This window comes from Ceratotherium simum, chromosome 27 (assembly GCF_057802395.1).
Source record: "Ceratotherium simum simum isolate JZ-2026a chromosome 27, ASM5780239v1, whole genome shotgun sequence".
In the NCBI taxonomy this organism is placed as follows: domain Eukaryota; kingdom Metazoa; phylum Chordata; class Mammalia; order Perissodactyla; family Rhinocerotidae; genus Ceratotherium; species Ceratotherium simum.
Window position 1 is genome coordinate 40276226 of NC_141926.1, and position 19341 is coordinate 40295566.

Below are 19341 nucleotides of genomic sequence, written 5' to 3' on the forward strand. Positions count from 1 at the left end.
ATATTAACCCCTTATCAGATATAGAATTTGCAAATATCTTCTACCAATTATTAGGTTGTCTTTTCATTTTGTTGATGGTTACCTGTGCTGTGCAGAAGTTTTCAGTTTGATGTAGTCTCATTTGTTAATTTTTTCTTTTGTTTCCCTTGCCTGAGGAGACATGTTAAAAAAGATACTGTTTAGATTGATGTCAAAGAGCATACTGCCTATGTTTTCTTCTAGGAGTTTTATGGTTTCAGGTCTTAGATTCAATTCTTTAATCCATTTTGAGTTAATTTTTGTGTATGGTGTAAGATAGAGGTCTACTTTCATTTTTTTGCATATGACTGTCCACTTTTCCCAATACTATTCATTAAAAAGACTTTCTCCATCGTATGTTCTTGGCTCCTTTTTCAAAAATTACCTGCCCATAAATGTGTGGATTTATTTCTGGGCTCTCAGTTCTGTTCCACCAAGCTGTGTGTCTGTTTTTCTGCCAGTACTGTGCTGTTTTGACTACTACAACTTTGTAGTATACTTTGAAATCAGGAAGTGTGATGGCTCCAACTTTGATCTTTTTTCTCAGGATAGCTTTGGCTTTTGTTGTTCCATATAAATTTTAGGATTTCTTGTTTTACTTCCATAAAAAATGTCATTGAGACTTTGATAGGTATTGCATTGAATCTGTAGATTGCTTTAGCGAGTATGGCCATTTTAACTATGTTAATTCTTTCAATCCAAGAGCACAGAATTTCTTTTCATTTCTTTGAGTCTTTGATTTCTTTCAACAATGCTTTATAGTTTTCATTGTACAGGTCTTTCACCTCCCTAGTTAAATTTATTCCTAGGTTTTTTTTTTTTTTTGTGATTGTAAACAGGATTGTAGTCTTGATTTCTCTTTCTGCTATTTTGTTGTTAGTGTATAGAAACACAACTGATTTTTGTATGTTGATTTTGTACCCTGCAACTTTACTGTATTTGTTTATTATTTCTGACAGTTTTTTGATGTAATCTTTAGTGTTATCTCTATATAAAATTATGTCATCTGCAAATAGTAACAGTTTTACTTCTTCCTTTCCAATTTGGATCCCTTTTATTTCTTTTTCTTGCCTAATTGCTCTAGCTAGGACTTCCAATACTATGGTGAATAAGAGTGGTGAGAGTGGGCATCCTTGTCTGTTTCTCGTTCTTAGAGGGATGGCTTTCAGTTTTTCATTATTGAGTATGATGTTGGCTGTGGGTTTGTCATATATGGCCTTTATTATGTTGAGGTACTTTCCTTCTAGACCCATTTTATTCAGAGTTTTTATCATAAATGGATGCTGACTTGTCAAATGCTTTCTCTACATCTATTGAGATTATCATGTGATTTTTATTCTTCATTTTGTTAATGTGGTGTATCACATTGACTGATTTGCAGATGTTGAACCATCCCTGCATCCCTGGAATAAATCCCATTTGAAAATGGTGTATGATCCTTTTAATGTATTGTTGTATTTGATTTGCTAATATTTTATTGAGGATTTTTGCATCTACATTCATCAGTGATACAGGCCTGAATTTTCTTTTTTTGTGTTGTCCTTGTCTGGTTTTGTTATCAGGGTAATGTTGGCTTCATAGAATGAGTTAGGAAGTGGCCCCTCCTCTTCAATTTTTTGGAAGACTTTGAGAAGGATAGGCATTAAGTTGTCTTTGAATGTTTGATAGAATTCACCAGGGAAGCCATCTGGCTTGGACTTTTGTTTTTTGGGAGGTTTTTGATTACTGTTTCAATTTCCTTACTGGTGATTGGTCTATTCAGATTTTCTATTTCTTTTTGATTCAGTTTTGGAGGGTAAATGATTCTAAGAATTTATCCATTTCCTCTAGGTAGTCCAATATGTTGGTGTATAGCTTTTCATAGTAGTATCTTATAATCTTTTGTATTTCTGAGGTGTCTGTTGTAATTTCTCCTCTTTCCTTTTCTGATTTTATTTACTTGAGCCTTTTCTCTTTTTTTCTTGGTGAGTCTAGCTAAAGGTTTGTCTATTTTGTTTGTCTTTTCAAAGAATCAGCTCTTAGTTTCATTGATATTTTCTATTGTCTTTTTAGTCTCTATTTCATTTATTTCTGCTCTGATTTTTATTATTTCCTTCCTTCTACTGATTTGGGGCTTTGTTTGTTCTTCTTTTTCCAGTTCCATTAGGTGTAATGTTAGATTGTTTATTTGAGATTTTTCTTGTTTGTTGAGGTAGGCCTGTATTGCTATAAACTTCCCTCTTATTACCACTTTTGCTGTATCCCATAGATTTTGGTATATCGTATTTTCATTTTCATTTGTCTTCAGGTATTTTTTATTTCTCCTTTGATTTCTTCATTGACCCAATCATTGTTCAGTAATATTTTGTTTAATCTTCACATATTTGTGACTTTTCCAGTTTTCTTCCTGTAGTTGATTTCTAGTTTCATACTGTTGTGGTCAGAAAAGATGCTTGGTATTATTTCAATCTTCTTAAATTTATTGAGACTTGTTTTGTGGCCTAATACGTGATATATCCTGGAGAATGTTCTATGTGCATTAGAAAGAATGTTTATTCTGAAGTTTTTGGATGGAATGTTCTGTATATATCTATCAAGTCCATCTGGTCTAATGTGTCATTTAAGGCCAATGTTTCTTTACTGATCTTCTGCCTGGATGATCTATCCATTGATGTAAGTGGGATGTTAAAGTCCCCTGCTATTATTGTGTTACTGTCTATTTCTCCTTTTATGTCTGTTAATAATTGCTTTACATATTTAGGTGCTGCTATGTTGGGTGCATAGATATTTCTAAGTACTATATCCTCTTGTTGAATTGTTCCCTTTATCATTATATAATGCCCTTCTTTGTGTCTTGTCACATTTTTTGTTTTAAAGTCTATTTTGTCTGATTTAAGTATTGCTACCCCAGCTTTCTTTTCCTTCTCATTTGCATGGAGTATCTTTTTCCATCCCTTCACTTGGAGTTTGTGAGTGTCTTGACGTCTGAAGTGTGTCTCTTGTATGCAGCATATATATGGGTCTTGTTTTTTTATCCAATCAGCCACACTATGCCTTTTGATTAGAGCATTTAGTCCACTAACATCTAAAGTAACTATTGATAAGTATGTCCTTATTGCTATTTTGTTACTTTTTTCCTGGATGTTTTTGTAGTAGTTCTCTGTTTCTTTCTTCTTATCTTGCTCTCTTCCTTTGTTATTGGATGATTTACTTTAGTGTTATGTTTGGGTTTCTTTATCATTATTTTTTGTGTATTTATTATAGGTTTTTGGTGTGTGGTTACCATGAGGTTCATATATAATAATCTATGTAAATAACAATCTGTATTAAGTTGATGGTCTCTTAAGTTTGACCTCATACTGAAACCCCTCCAATTTTACTCTCCCCCTACCATGTTTTATGTTTTTGACAACATATTTTACCTCTTGTAATGTATACCCCTTAACCTCTTATCATAGATACAGATGATTTTAATACTTTTGCCTTTGACCTTCATACTAGCTTTATAAGTGGTTGATCCACTACCTTTACTATATATTTGCCTTTACCAGTGATATTTTTTCTTTGACAATTTTCTTATTCCTAATTGTGACCTTTTCTTTTCCACTTAAAGAAGTCACTTTAACATTTTTTGTAAAGCTGGTTTAGTGGTGATGAACTCCTTTAGTTTTTGCTTCTCTGGAAAATTCTTTATCTCTCCTTCCATTCTGAATGAGAACCTTGCGGGGTAGAGTATTCTTGGCTGTAAGTTTTTTCCTTTCATCACTTTGAATATATCATGTTATTCTATTCTAGCCTGTAAAGTGTCTGCTGAGAAGTAAGTGGATAGTCTTATGGAGTTTCCTTTGTATGTAACTTGTTGCTTTTCTCTTGTAGCTTTTAGGATTCTCTCTTTGTCTTTCATTCTTGACATTTTAATTATAATGTGTCTTGGTGTGGGCCTCTTTGGGTTCATCTTGTTTGGTGCTGTCTGTGCTTCTTGTACCTGGATGTCTGTTTCCTTCCCCAGGTTAGGGAAGTTTTCAGCCATTATTTCTTAATATAAGTTTTCTGTCTCTTAGTCTCTCTCTTCTCCTTCCATGCCTATGTGGTCTCTCTCTTCTCCATCATACCTATAATATGGATGTTAGTATGCTTGATGAGGCCCTTGGACTGTCCTCATTCTTTTTAATTCTTTTTTCTGTTCAGCTTGGGTGATTTCCTCTACTTTGTCATCCAGAACGCTGGTCCATTCTTCTGTGTCATCTACTCTGCTGATGATTCCCTCTAGTGAATTTTCATTTCCTTTGTTGTATTCTTCACCTCTGATTGGTTCTTTTTATGCTTTATAATCCTTTGTTGAAGTTCTCACTGTGTTCATCTATTCTGCCCAGTTCAGTGAATATCTTTATGACTATTAGTTTGTACAGTTTATCAGGCAGATTGTTTATCTCTGTTTTATTGAGTTCTTTTTCTGAGGATTTGTCCCGTTCTTTTATTTGAAACATATTCCTTTGTCTCCTCCTTTTGCCTACTTCTCAGTGTTTTTTTCTATGTGTTAGGTAGATCAGCTATGTCTCCCAACCTCAGAAATATGGCCTTATGTAGGAGATGCCTTATGGGGCCCAGCAGCATGTTCCTCTTTCATCACCAGTGCCAACTACTCCAGGTGTGTGTCCTATGTGGGCTGCATGTGCTCTTCTGTTGTAGCAAGGCTGCTATTGCTGCAGGTGCATGGGTAGGCTGGGCTGGCCCCCTGGGCTGGCTGGCTGCAAGGCCCAGCCACATATGGCTGCTATGGGTGCATTATTGGGTGGGACAAGACCCCAGTGTAGCTGGATGTGAGGTCTGGTAGTGCACAACTATTGCGGGTTCACTGGTTAGTGAGTCAGGCCCCCATGGAAGCTGGTTGCTAGGTCTAGGTGTGCACAACTGCTGCAGACCCCTGGTGTAGCTGGCTGCATGGCCCAGCAGTGCTCAACTGCCTCAGGTATTCTAATGGGTGTGGTAGGCCCCTGCATTAACAGGCTAGAGGAAGGATTCCCATGGTGCCTGCCAGCATCTGTGTCAGCATGGCTGAACTAGGTCACAATAATGGCTGACACCAGTGTTTCAGTCCATGAGGGGTGGGCCCAGCCATCTCCTGCCTCTCGAGCACGCACTCTGAGCTTAGTAAGTGAGTCTCTTTCACCAGTGGACTATGCACTTTTTTAGCTGGTGTTTTTGTGCTGGTTTTCATGTTGAGTGAGTCTGTGCATGGGCCCTTTAAGGGCAGGTTTTTCTTTCCCTGAAGTTCTATAGTTTTCTGGGATATATTCCTCATTGGTTTTCAAAGCCAGGTGTTTTGGGATCTCATCTCTTTTGTGCTGTATCTAAGGGTTGGGGTACCTAATGTAGAGGTCAAATCCCCTGCTCCTCTGGGAGAAGCTCCATATCTTTAAGATCACTCCCAACTGTGAAGCATGGTGGCTAAGGTGTGTTTTTTTTCTTAGCAGGACTGTATCTCTGCCTCTTCCACCCCTCTCTGTGTTGTCCCTTGTTGTGGAGGCTCTCTTCATCCAGTTTCCAGATGTCATTCAGAGGAAATGGTCCCACAGGTAGTTGTAGGTTTGTTGTGTTTGTGGGATGAGGTGAGCTCAGGATCCTCCTATGCCACCATCTTACAAACTCTTTCCTCTCCTCCAACTTTAGATATCTGATGATTTGAAGAATTTTCCTGGCTTCTGGTTCTACCCACTGTAAACTTTTTACTCACCCTCTACTAACAGTGTTCTGGTGCTGGGCATTGTGAGTCACTTTCACAATTGAACTGTGACCTCTGGTTTGTCAGGATGCCAGGTGAGTCAGTTCTGTGATGGAGCAGGAGATGGAAGGTCTGGAAGCCATTTCCACATCAGATCGGGTAGAAGGGACTGTGGATGACAAAAATATATCTTGCTAAACACAAACCAAATATATCCTCCAATTCTATTTCCCCTCAGCCTGGTCCCCAAAATGCCTGTGTCCTCTCCCACACCACCTAATCTGAGGAGAATGTGGATGGATGGGAATTTGAAGTGGTTAGCAATACTGGTCTTAATCTTTTGTGTTTAAAATACTTTGCATTTGAAAATTTAACAAAAAATCATTGGACCGCGTCAATCCATTGCTAGGACCCCTCCAGGGCCTTGGAAAAATTGAAGGTGAGGGTCCCCGAAGCTTACTCATCAGCCGAACAGCACATCTGCTGGTACTGACCAGCAGTTTTGTCCTCTCTCTTCTTCATCAAAAATACTCCCTTACTTGAGGTTTCCCATCATCAAACAAACATGCCCTTATTTATTCCACAAATAAAGTCTTGACACTACTTTGCCCTCCAACTCCTGCTCCATTCTTTTTATTTTCTTTACAGTAAAGCTATTTGCAAGTATTGCATAAACTCCCTTTCTCTAATTCCTCTCCTCCCATCCTTTTCAAATTCAGTACATGCAGCCTTAATCTCTATTCAAGCTGTTCTTGTCAAATTCACAGTGCATTGAACTCAAAAATCCTACCTTCTCCCTGTCTTATCTGCAAATCGTAAAATCTTTCTTATCTCAGTTAATGGCAACTTCATACCACAGTTACTGAGGCCTAAAATACCATGGTCATCTCAGATCCCTCTGTTCTCATGCAAATGTCAGAAAATACTTTTAGACCCCCCACGACCACCATCTGCTCTAAGTCCCCATCCTTTCTCACATGGATCAGTGCATCTGCCTCCTAACAGGTTTGTCCTTCCGCTGTCTCTTCTCAACATGGCTCTTAGAGGGCTTCTCTTAAACTATAAACCAGATTCATCCACTCTTATAGCACTTCAGTGGCTTTTAATTTCACTCAGAATAAAGGCCAAAATCCTTATAATGACTCGAAAAGCTCTTCGCCATGGCCACCCCTCCCTGCCTCCTCTCCTCTCCTCCTGTGCTCACTCAGGCTACCTTGTTGGTCCCTGAGCACCCAGGCAGGTGCGGGGGGGGGGTGGGGAGGCACTCTTCGCAGGGCTCTTGCTCCCAGTATCCGCGCTTTGCCCCTGCAGACTTTAGGCAGATTTCATCTTCCCAGCCTTGCTTCCCTGGCGTCATAGTTAAACGTGCACTCTCGCCACACTTTCTGTAGACCTTTTCTGCTTCGTTCCCCCACAGCACTTCCCCACTCACATACTCCTAGCCACTGTGCTTTTGTTCATAAAAGCCTCCTGTCGCTTGACCCCACCCCCACTCTCTGAGAAGAGAAGCTCCCAGAGGAGAGGGATCTGGTCCGTGGCTGTACTGCTGGAACATAGAGTTCTGCCCAGCACACTGCAGGCGCCCGGTAAAACGTGTCTGAAGAAGTGAAAAAATGAGCAAAGGACTACAACTTCCTCTTTCCTTATGTTTCTGGTGTCTCTCTCATAATTAACATATAATTGAGAAATTCTTTAATAAAGTCTGTCTTCATCTTTTAATTGCCATGTTTAGTTCATTTATGGTAATTGATGTTATATTTGGAATTATTTCTACCATCTTAGTGTTTTTGAAAATGCTGCTATTTCTATGCATCATTTACTTTTCTCTTTTTTTGTTTTCTATTGGATTGCTGAATTTTTCTTATTTCCAGTTTTCCCCTCTACTGATTTGGAAAATATATATACCAGCCTTAGAATCACAGCCACTCTATTCATAGCTTAATTTGCTAGTCTAAGCAGCAGATCGGTTTTTTATAGCCGAAGAAAGTAGCTTTCGGCTCCTTCATTTCCCACATCCCCCCCACGTCAATCTGTGAAGGTCAGAGGTACAAAAACTGGAATTTTTCAGTGCAACTTTTAAAAGTGAGCAAAACTTGATGGTAAAGCACATCTTGGCATAAATGGGAACTTTGGAGTCAAAGCTCCCTAATTATATAGTTAGAGAACACTGGTAACTACCTCAGGACAATCCGCCTGCACAGTAGAGTCCCTTCAGGAACCTTTAAACAAACACTGATGCCTGGGCCCCATTCCACCCCAGTTAAATCACAAGCTTTGGGGGCCGGAGGCCTCAGCAACTGTCTCCTGTGATTCAGTGTGTAGTCAGAGCTGATGGTCACTACTCTGGATCATCCACACACCTGAAATGGCAACTCCTAGTATTTTATACCCCAAATACCTCCATACTATGCCCAAGCTCTAATTTTATGTTTATACTAAATATGACTTCACAGCACTCTCATTTTCCACAAAGAATCCCTTCATGCTAATTTGAAATTTCTACTCATTAGAAGTTATTTTGAATTAACAAATGTTTTATATTATAACACAAATATCATCTATAAAGGTATAATTAGTGGTGTGATAAGTGTTTAAATGCCGGTTTTCTGGGGGAAAAAGCCTAATTTGTAGCATTTGTCAATTTTCCTGGTACAAATATTCCCACCATGACCAATTTCAAGCTACCAGCCTGCCGTCACTAAAGACGGAATTGGGAAGAGATGAGCACGGTCAGCCTTCGTGAGCCTGCGCGCCTGCTCCAGAACACGGCTTAGTATGAGGCTGTGGATCCCTCTGCCTAGAATGATAGATCCACCACCTTGCTTTGCAAATGAAGGAGCCGAGATGCAGAGGGTTTAACTTTGTGACTTGTTCTAAATCAAACGATTACTTAGTAAAGCAATATTTGTAATTAATATTGAAGCAGCATGTGAGCTAAAACTCTAAAATATAGGTGTAAGCACACACATACGTTAATAAATAAGGATCTCAATTAACCTAACACTCTTTACTGACTGATTTTCTTTATTCTGCTAAATTGTGATATCTCTTCGTTACTTATTAAGTGCTTCTATATAATAAAATGTGTTCCTGGTTTATCTATTATGCTCCATTTTTTCTGTCTTCTCTATTGTTGGCCAAAATTTGTTTTAATATTTGTTATGAAATTCTATGCTCTTGATTTGAAAATATGGCTTGGCTATTATATATATATTTTTCCAGATTTCTTTAAAAAAGAAATTTTTTTAATTTGCCTAAAGAAATTATTGATAATTTTGATTAGTATAAGCCAATTAAATTTATAATTAAAGAAAAATTAACATCAACTTAAAAATTAAGAATTTCCGTTGGTAGAATTTTACTGTATTTATTATTTTTGTTGACATTATGAATGGAATATCTTTCCTCACATACAGAATAACTGATGATTTTTATAGATAAATTATTTTATTAATTCTATTTCTTAGCCAATTATCTTATATTTTCTAGGTGTAAAGACATTTGACTACCATAAACTATGCCATACATGTACACACACACATTTCGTCCTCATTATTCCCAGGTTCCATGTTTGCAAATTCACTTACTTGCTAAAATTTATTTGTAACCCCCAAAATCAATACTCCTGGTGCTTTCATGGACATTTAAGATCATTTGTGGACAGGCCCAGAGCAGCAAATATTTGATTCACCTTACGACACACATTTTCAGGTGAGAGCAAATGAGGTGATGCTCTACCTTCTTGTTTTGGCTCTTATACTGTAAACAAGACCCCTTTTCACAATCCATTTAGAGCCACGTGTTTTGCATTTTTGTGCTTTTTGTTGCTGATTTGTTGTTTAAATGGCCCCAAGCATAGGGCTGAAGTGCTGTCTAGTGTTTCTAAGAACAAGAAGGCTCTGATGTGTTATAAGGAGGAGAAATTACGTGTGTTGGATAAGCTTCCTTCAGGCATGAATTAAGTGCTATTGGCCTTGAGTCTCACATTAATGAATCAACAATGTGGCATATGTAGGAGAAAGAAGAAAAAAAGCATTAGTTTGTATGTGAGGCTGCTCCAGAAAGTGCTAAAATAACTCCTATCACGCTCAATAAAGCTATGGAAAAATTTTTAAATGGCTAAATTTGTGAATTCATGAGACGACAACCGATAAAAAAAAGTGTCTTGCAAGTACTATATGATATCATTTATATTTGGAATCTAAAAAAGCCAAACTCATAAAAACAGAAAGTAAAATGGTGGTTAGCTGGGCATAGACAGATGTTGTTTAAGGGTACGAACTTGCAAAGAGTAGTAAATAAGCCCTAGAGATCTAGTGCACGGTATAGTGAATATAGACAACAATATTGTATTATAATCATCACACTTGCTAAGAGACTAGAACTTCATGACTCTAATCACTAAAAAGAATCATTAAGTATGTGATAAAGGTGCTAGTTATTGCTACAATGGGCAATCATATTACAATATATAAATGTATCAAATTAACATGTCGTACACCTTAAATTTGCACAGTCATATGTCAAATATATTTCAATTAAAAAAAAATTGTCCTGGACATTACTATTGTGAAGCTGAAAGCCAAAGAAATTTACAATCATGTATTCAGAACAAGGAAAACATTAAACCTTTCATGGCTAGTGTTTTATTATAAAGAAATACTGCATATAATTATTGGTAAGAAATATAAATCAAATAATGTGTCTTTAAATAGAAACACATAAAACAAGGTCATGTATCTATTGGTTAATGAAATGCTGTGACCAGAGACTTATAGGATCTAACCTTATATTTTCCCTAGGCATACTAGCTCAGTATTCACTAATTCAGCATTTACAACAGCTTTCTAGAACATAACTGTTATTTTGTGTGTTTGTGTGAGTGTGTGTATGTGTGTGTTAAAGGAAGGAAACACTACCTAGAGTTCCACAAACTTTAGACATTTGTATAAACTGTATACATTATACAAACAGGAACCAATTTTTGTGTATTTATTTCAATGTACATTTTACAGAGTTTAGGTAGCTGATTTTTTTATGTACTTTGTATGCAATGTGTATTGTGTGTGTGTGTGCATGCACTTATATATTACATACATGTGAGTTTTTCATCCAAAATTTTAAGCATTTCCTCATATTATTATGAATTATTTCTCAGCATCACTTTAATGGCTACTTCTGAAACTATATTACGGATTTATGTAACCATTTCCCTAGTGTTAAAGAGGTTGTGTCCAAGTTTCTGCCATTAAAAATAATAGAGTGCAGAACATCTACATGCACTTTATTTTGTGCATGTGGGATTATTTCTTCATGATAAATGATCTAGGAGCCCTTTTCTGCTGTCAAAATGTTTTAATTTCTTTATGAAAAAGCTTTACAAATTTATGTTCTCATTTTTCTTATAAATGTAAAAGTGTAACAATCATTTTGAAACTCCTATAAGAAAGATTAGGAATACAGAATTTTTATTTCATCTTTTGGGATAAAAGTATCCCCTCTATCTTCATCCCTTTACAGTATTTCACTAATTTAACTCAGGATTTAATCATTATCCAATTTTTCTCTTTCTTTTTATCATTTTTTGTTTAGCTTTGCATGAGAATTTAGAATGAATTAGTTTAACTCTATATGTTTATTAATTTAATGTTCAAAGTCAAATCCTTTTCGGTCATCATAACCTGGATAATAGGTTCCTAATTTGTATTAATTTCTCACCATTTTCAGCAGGGCATTTTGCAATTCATCATTAAGATGATCTCTATCTTTGCATCTTTATCACACCTACATTAGGTGTGATGAGCACTCACTTTTTACTTCAAAGTTCTGTGGATATTGTTTCATTTTCTCCCACTGTTTGATGTTGCACAGATACATTTTGAAGTCAACCTGATTTTTGTGTCATTGTACATAACCTGTTTATGTTGTTTTTGTTGTTAAGTCATTGGCTCAAATCACTGGAGTTGGTGGTATGTCATTCCATATATTTGTATATGTTTTCATTAAATTCTAAGACTTAGCTATGTAATATTTAAAAATCACACATATATTTATTCAAAAAATAACCACATTATTATTACAATTAAAAACATTTTAGTTGAAGAAACATTACAGGACAGTTATTTCTGCATGAGTCTCTTCTCCATAGTATAATTCTTATAATTTAATTTTGCTTAGAAATGAGGACAGAAGAAGATAAGTTACTACAAGATATTTTTCACTATTACCACCAACTACTTATGTGATTGGAATATTTTTATATTTATATAAATGCCATTATTTCCATTATTTATTTGCGTAATGGCTTTTTCTTCACCAAAATAAAATATTTTCATTGTAACTAAAATATGTTAAATAAATTCTAACACAATATCTTGTAGAATATCTTAAGCTTCCTTTAAGAAGCTGTTATTCAATTGCCTGATACTACTATTATTTATTCTTTTGGACCCTTTTGGGTTCCTTGTGAATCATACTCAGCTTACTTCATCTATATTTGAAGTCAAACTTATTAATAACTGAAATGCAATCCCATGGTTATGCTTATCAATATGTACAGATGACTGTTTCGAGGAAGTGCAATGCAGAGTTACAGTGTGGGAAACCAGGATAGCTAATCAAAACATTAAGTACCATTTAACTTACCTCAATGTGTTTCCTTCTCTAAGGAGAAAATAACACTCAAAGCAACTCGTGATTTTTCTTCCACAAACCCAATCAGAGTTTCCTTGTCCACATAACAATGCTAAAACTATAGGCAGCTGATGCTCATCAAAGGTGGGTGCGATCTTCACAACGGGCTACGCAGTGTCTTCAGAATGTAGACCTTAGGGAGATCTGCTCAAGACAGTTACTGTTTCCTTGTCATCATCTCCTCAGGGTTTGAGATTTGGCCCTTAGCCGTAGTTTCTTTCAGCTACTATTCATGCATTGTTATTTACTTCTGCCCAGATTGTTGTATTTTTTTATGATGCCCTTTATAATATAAGACAATATGTAAGAATCCCTAATAAGCTATTGTTGCCATCTGTTTTCTCCACCAATTCCTGGAACTAGCCCTGAACATCCATAAAACTTGCATTTTAACACTGCGTGTGACAATTTTTCTAGGAATTTTTGATACCTCTCTAGTATTATTTGTTGCACCTGCTTCACCAGCCATTTCAGTTCACACATTTCTCCAGAATGCAACATAAAGGCAGAGATTTAATTAGAGTAAGAAAGTGTTTATAAAAAGCCACTAAATTGGGAGAATTCACAAAGGCATGCCTTCTCTTGGTGACAACATAGGCCGTTACTCAGTCTTCCTTGTTAACAGGCAATGAGAAAAATATTTATTGACTGTAATCTTCAAAGCACTCCATAATATTCTGGAGATCAACTAAACTTGAATGAATCCGTGCTGTTCTGCAGCAGCAATAACCAGGTCTAACCAACATTTAAACCCTCTACAGTACGACTGCAACCTGTCTTGGCAGTTCTTTCCTTTTCTTCATAGAGGAGGTAATGTATTGCCATTAGTGGTATGATGGTAAATGTTTAACAACTAGCTTTCTGGGAAAAAAAGGGTCCTGATTTTTAGGGTTTGCCACTTTCTGCTGTGTAAACAGTCCAACCATGGCTGGTTTCAAGCATGCTCCTTTGGGAAGAGATGCCCATCATCAGCTCTCAATGACTATTGGTCTGGGCCAAGCCAGCTCCAGAACACCCCTGGGGCTACTGGAATCAGTTTGAAGTTTTGCTCTATTTATAAATTATGTGACTGAGATCAAGCTACTAAATCTTCCTGTTTCTTTATTTTCTACCTATAGAATAACCTTTACCATGTAGAGGTTTTTGAGAAATAGAGATGCTATGTGTAAAGCAAGGTGCATATTAGCAAATAATAGACAGTCACTGAATATTACATATTATTATAGTTACCACATCTTTGTCTTAATCTGCTCAGGCTGCCATAACAAAATACCACAGACTGGGTGGCTTAAACAACAGGTATTTATTTTCTCACAGTTCTTGAGGTTAGAAGTCCATATCAAGGTGCCATCAGGGTTGGTTTCTGGTGAGAGCTCTCTTTTTGGTTTGTTGCTGACTGTCTCTTCACTATGTCCTCATATGGCCTTTCCTCCATGCGTGCAGAGAGAGAGAACTCTGGTGTCTCTTCCTATTCTTATAAGGATACCAGTCCTATTAGATTAGGACCTCACCTTTATCACCTCATTTAACCTTAGTTACCTTTAAATGCTCAGTCTCCAAATACAGTCACACTGGGGGGCTAGGGCTCCAACATATTTGTTTTGAGGGAACGTAATGCAGTCTGTAACAATTTCTGCACATTCTCTAGGTTTTTCCCTATCTACTTGCTATATTTCCCAAGCATGCCCATGCTTTCTTTGCTTTGTTCTGGCTATTTTCTCTAACTATATGTCACACTAGTAGACAAACCCAGATTGTCAAATCCCAATTTATCAAGGCCCATTTTAGCTATCACTTCCTCCAGAAATACCTTCCTGATCATCCCAACAAAAAGTCACTCTCCCACCTTGAGAACACAGAAAGCTTTGGTTGTACCTTTCTTGTGATGCTTATCTCTCTCAGACAAGTGATGTGCCTTATTTCATCAATTCTAACATGCAGATTTTCCTCCCTTTAACATCCCTGACATTTTTTCTTGTGATCTTAAGGGAGGATGAGAACTTATCAATTCGTATCTTTTAAGAATTGTTCTTATCCATTAAAAATACTTTAATAACACCTTACATCACTGGCCAGTGTTAATAACAGGATATAGAAATATTCCTTCAAATGCCCATTTTGCCAATGCTTTCTTATATATGTACCATTATACACACTTATAAAAATTAAAAGCGAAATTATATCTATGAATACGAATTTTTCTTCACATATGAAAAATTTAGTTTTGTGTCTCTTTATTCTGTAAAAAATTATCTAGTACATATTTTAGTTCATTCAACAACTTGCAGATCAGATCCCAGTTCATACGGACAAATCCAAAATTAGGAGAAACGAGTAACCTTCTATGTGTTGTAATTTTTAATCGAAAGTTAAAAAACTCTTATTCAAAAGAGCTGAAAGAAAAAAGAGAATTCATATTAACTGTATTATATTAAAGTATAACGTTCAAAATGGTAAAATTATAACTCATAAATATGAAATAAACGTATCAAAGGTGGTATGATGAGCTCAAAAAGCATTTTTGAATGCATATTTTTGGGTTTGATCTAAAACTGGTTAATGTCTTACAGAGCAATAAGTCTTTGGGGTTTTTCAACCCCCAGAAAGAAACTTTTTGCATTTGTATTGTACAAAAATTTACAAGTTAATCTCTCTCTTTGTATAGTGGTAAAATAGGCAATAATAAAATGTCAAGATCAAAAGTGCACGGGACAAACTTCCACTAATCTCTTTTGCCTATTTCTAAGTTTTGAATAATTTTTCTAACACCTGTTTGGCTCTATGAAGAACTTGAGTTTGTCATCACTGGCCCAGAGGCTGTGAATCATTGCTAAAACTTAAACAGAAATGGTTGTAAATGACGTTAGGAAAAAGAAAACACTTCTTTTTCTTTTCTTTTTAAAAACTTTTTCTAGATGTTCTCAGTAGAAGGCTATAAACACTAATTTAGGGACTTTCTTGGGGATAACCTTTCTTCACGGTCACTGCGATGTGGAGTTACTGTCCACGGTGCAGTCCCTCAGAAGGACGGGACGGTGTCCTGGCCAGAGGCCGCTGAGGAAATCAGACAGTCTTCACTTCAAAATTTACTGAAAACTCTTTTTTTTTTCCATGACAAATCCAAATATAGGAACTGAAGAATCATAAGACCTCCAGAGCAGAATTTTCAAGTTATCTGAGGAGAGACAGTTTTATGTACTTATTTTTTTCCTAGCGTGTGTGTCCTACTAGTCAGTGCATGTCCTCCCGCGCACGACTAGTTACACTGCTGGTGCCAAACGCACCTCACCAGGCAGGTCTGGCAACACCCCAACTACTCTACACCCGTTCAACTCTGAGTGCAATGACACTGTACTCTGATACCACTGCAATGACAAACGCTCATTCTCAGGTCTGTGCTTGTCTTGTCGTGACCCGTGACAAGCAGGGGACCTGGCGCTGGCCAGCGGACCACACTTGGATTAGCACCACTCTACCTTGGGAAAAAACATGAAGCAGCTCTGATATTTCTGGGTCTTTTTTTCTCCTTATGCTTAATTGTTTAATATGACAATTTTCTAATGTTGGCCGTCACCTCAGAAACGTTGCCGCCTCTGTTTTTAAAATGTCATCACCAATGTAGCCAATGCATGAAGCTTATGCAAGAAAACCAAATCACAGGAATAAGTTTTCTCAAAGAAAGAGTGACAAACATAATATTGGGTTTTCTGTTTAGCAGTTACATAAAAATGAGAAGTTTCTAAATTAGTTAAAACAAAGTTTCAAACAGAAAATTTATAATAGTATGTCCTTCTCCCTGTCAGCTAGCTATTATTAGACCACCTAGTCATCTTTTTAACCCCAAATATTCATCAAGTGGACATACTGATTGACGGTTTATAATAAGGAGAAAACTTTAAACTACAAGAGATTTGTACTTGGTGCCTTTAGAAGGTTCAAATTGCTTTAAAAGTGCAAATTGCTTTAAATTCAAGCATTAGCAGTTGCTAATCTTGAACACTCTAATTACCCTCTAAGAGCATTGCGTCTAATAGTTACCGCAAAAAAGGTAAACTCTTTGGTCCCTTGATTTCCACTTTTTGAACCTGAGTAATTATCTTTAGAGTCATTTTTTATCTGAGTTAAAACATGTTATGAAATAAAAGGACTGAAATCTCCCCCAAAGATGGCTTGAAATACGTTCATCAGTGAATAAATCAAAGATCCTACAGGAGCTTCCAGCCTGTAGATTGGGGAGCGGGGCCAGGTTCTAAATGATAAACATAAATAATCAGTGCTAAGGTATATGTGAAGGTAAGAGTTGCTAAGGAAAGAGGAAAACAAACAGAGAAGGGTTTAGGGATTGAGTTCATGGGGGACTGAGGGGTGGGGGTGGGGGTCTGGGGTGTGGGGCGGAGGGGCAGCGCACGATGCGGTATTAATGAGAGCGGTCAGCGTGTGCGGCCTTCAGATGCGGGGTGAGCGAGGACTTGAAGAAGCCGTCCAGGGGAACAGCATTTCACACGCGAAGAGCAGCCGCGTGAGGCGGGGCCCGGCGCGGCGCAGGCCGGCGCTAGAGGGCGCGGCAGGGGAGGGGCTCCGAGAGGCGCCGGGGTGGGGGCGCGCGGGCGCCGCCCCGCCTTCGCTCTGGCCGTCGGCGCTTCGCCGGGCAGGGGGATGCCTGTGGGCCCTGCTCCGCTCTGCTTGCTCCCCAGCAAACCTGGACCTGCCAAGACACCATCCCCTGGGGCGGCCCCGGCCCGCGGGGGATGACCGCTGGTGACTAAAGCTTCCCCGTCGCGTGTGGCACCGCGGACCCGGGACCGCAGAGCGGCTGGGCAGGATGGGGCTCCCGCCGCCCCGGGGATAGCCAGCTCCGGACGCGGCCTTAGACGGGTGTCGCCTCCGCTGACTGTCTCGGGTTCCCTCGCTCCGCTTCTCCGGAATCCCTTCCCAAAGTGAACTTCTTGCTTGTCGGCACTTGTCTCAGGCTCCGCCTTTTGGGAAAACGGAAGTGGAGACAGAGCTGAGTGGCCAGGACAGGTAGGACCATCTCGGTGAATTAAGACCTGAAGACTTGGGCCTTCTCTGAGCGTGCGCTTTCGGACCAAGGAGTGAGATGATCTGACTCCAAAAGCAGAAGTTGAGAAAAAGAGAGAGGACCCTATCAATCAGTGGGTGTAGACAGCTGTCTGCCCCACATGCGACAGCGCAAACACAATCTTTAGTCTCAATAATCTCAGGAGAGTTTGAGCCCCGCTGCACAGCAGCCGTGCTTGAAGTCTCTTCTGTCCTGTGGAGAATGAGAAACCAGGACGTTTCCCTCAGATTGGTAGCAGCCTTATGCTCTAGCCAGGTGGAGAAAGTCCTAAGAAGGCTCTCCAGCGTTGGTGGAAGTGGATGAGGAACTGAGCTGACTGGAGATGAGGCCACTTAATTTTAATTCTCTCAACCCCTGGAGGCTGTCACTATTCATAAAAGCAGAGAGCACTCTCAATACATGGGGAATGCAATTCACTCAACAAAATTATGTTAATACTAAAAGGTTTGCTTTTTATTTGATGTTTCTGTGAACAGTTTTTAAAGAATGACTGTTACTCAAGGCTTAGTCGTTAAGAATCTGTTGCTGAAACCTCAAAATGATCTAAATTGTCTTTTTTGTAGAAATTCATGAAATCTTGATGTTTATTATATTAATCTTCAAATACTACATTGATATAGTGTATCCTATTACAACAGAGATTTTTTTTTTCCAATACAGCGTTAAAAGGTGGGGATGCTGGTTTCTGACACCACTCAAATGGAAATGGGCTACACTCTGTCAGATGCTATTTTAAGTGAACCCCTTTTGAAATACCAGCAACAACTTGGATGCTAAATGCTTCTTTTTTTATCCTAATAGACAATTTGAGCATCTAGGATATTTCATTTAACTTTGTATGTCAAAATGTTATATTTTGTTTAATTTATAAGGTAAATTTTTGTGTAATTTGTCACAATTTTATGTATCTTATTTTAATTAAATTTTTGTGTAATTCCTGGGTCCAGAGGCATGAAGAGATTTCACCACACTTGGAAGCTAGCAATTTAACGGCCGCAGTCTTGTGGACACCCGCAGAAGGCTCAGGACACTTGGGGTGGAGAAAAAAGACTTTCTTACTCAAAGCACAGCGAGCAGCACGAGCTTTATGTTCCCATCAGTGCTTGTCTCCCTGCCCCCGCCAAGTCCCAGGGGGTGAGGGGCAGGTCAGCACACATGGATGTCGAACATGCTCAGTGAGTTTGTGTCACAACCGGAGAATCCCGAGTTTGAGAAACCGCAATCTTTCGTAAAGAGACTACAAGCAAGTTGGCTCAGTCTTTGCCCCAGAGGGAGACATTATCTTTATTGTACTGACAGTAAGCCAACCTGGCCTGTGCTTTGGAGGGAGACATTACTTCTGTCTTCCAAGGCTGTTCACTATATAAACATCCTTGAAAAGATAATCTGGAACAAAAAGTTGTCAGTGCCTCTGCTTACAAGATGTGAAGAAATGTGAGAGACGTAATGATGTGTTATAATTGGTTTTTGTAATAGAAGTAATTCTTGCTCATGGCAAAAAATTGAGCGCCTTAGAAAAGGATGTAAAATAAACAGGATCTTTTCACACAAATGAGATTATATAATTCTTTTTGTGTATGTGTATATAACTTAAAATAATAAAAATTTATTGTCTCAGAGTTCTGGAGGCCTGAAGTCCAAAGATGTCAGCAGGGCCACGCTTTCTCTGAAACCAGTAGGGGAGAAACCCTCCCTCCTCTCCTCCAGCTCCTGGTGTGGCCGTCAATCCTTGGTTCTCCTTTGCTTGCAGCTGCATCACTCCAATCTCTGCCTCTGTTGCCACCTAGCCTTCTTCCTTTGTGTCTGTGTCCTCTTACAGGACACCAGTCCTATTGGATTAGGGCCCACC

The 19341-nt window shown here is 38.3% G+C and overlaps 1 long non-coding RNA gene across 1 annotated transcript; it reads left to right on the forward strand.

Moving 5' to 3' along the window:
* Window positions 1–17041: 17041 nt before the first annotated feature.
* On the forward strand, window positions 17042–19111 carry LOC147913484 (uncharacterized). Its single transcript, XR_015548756.1, has 2 exons — window positions 17042–17434; window positions 18440–19111. It is a non-coding gene; the product is annotated as an uncharacterized LOC147913484 (long non-coding RNA).
* The last annotated feature ends 230 nt before the right edge of the window (window positions 19112–19341 follow it).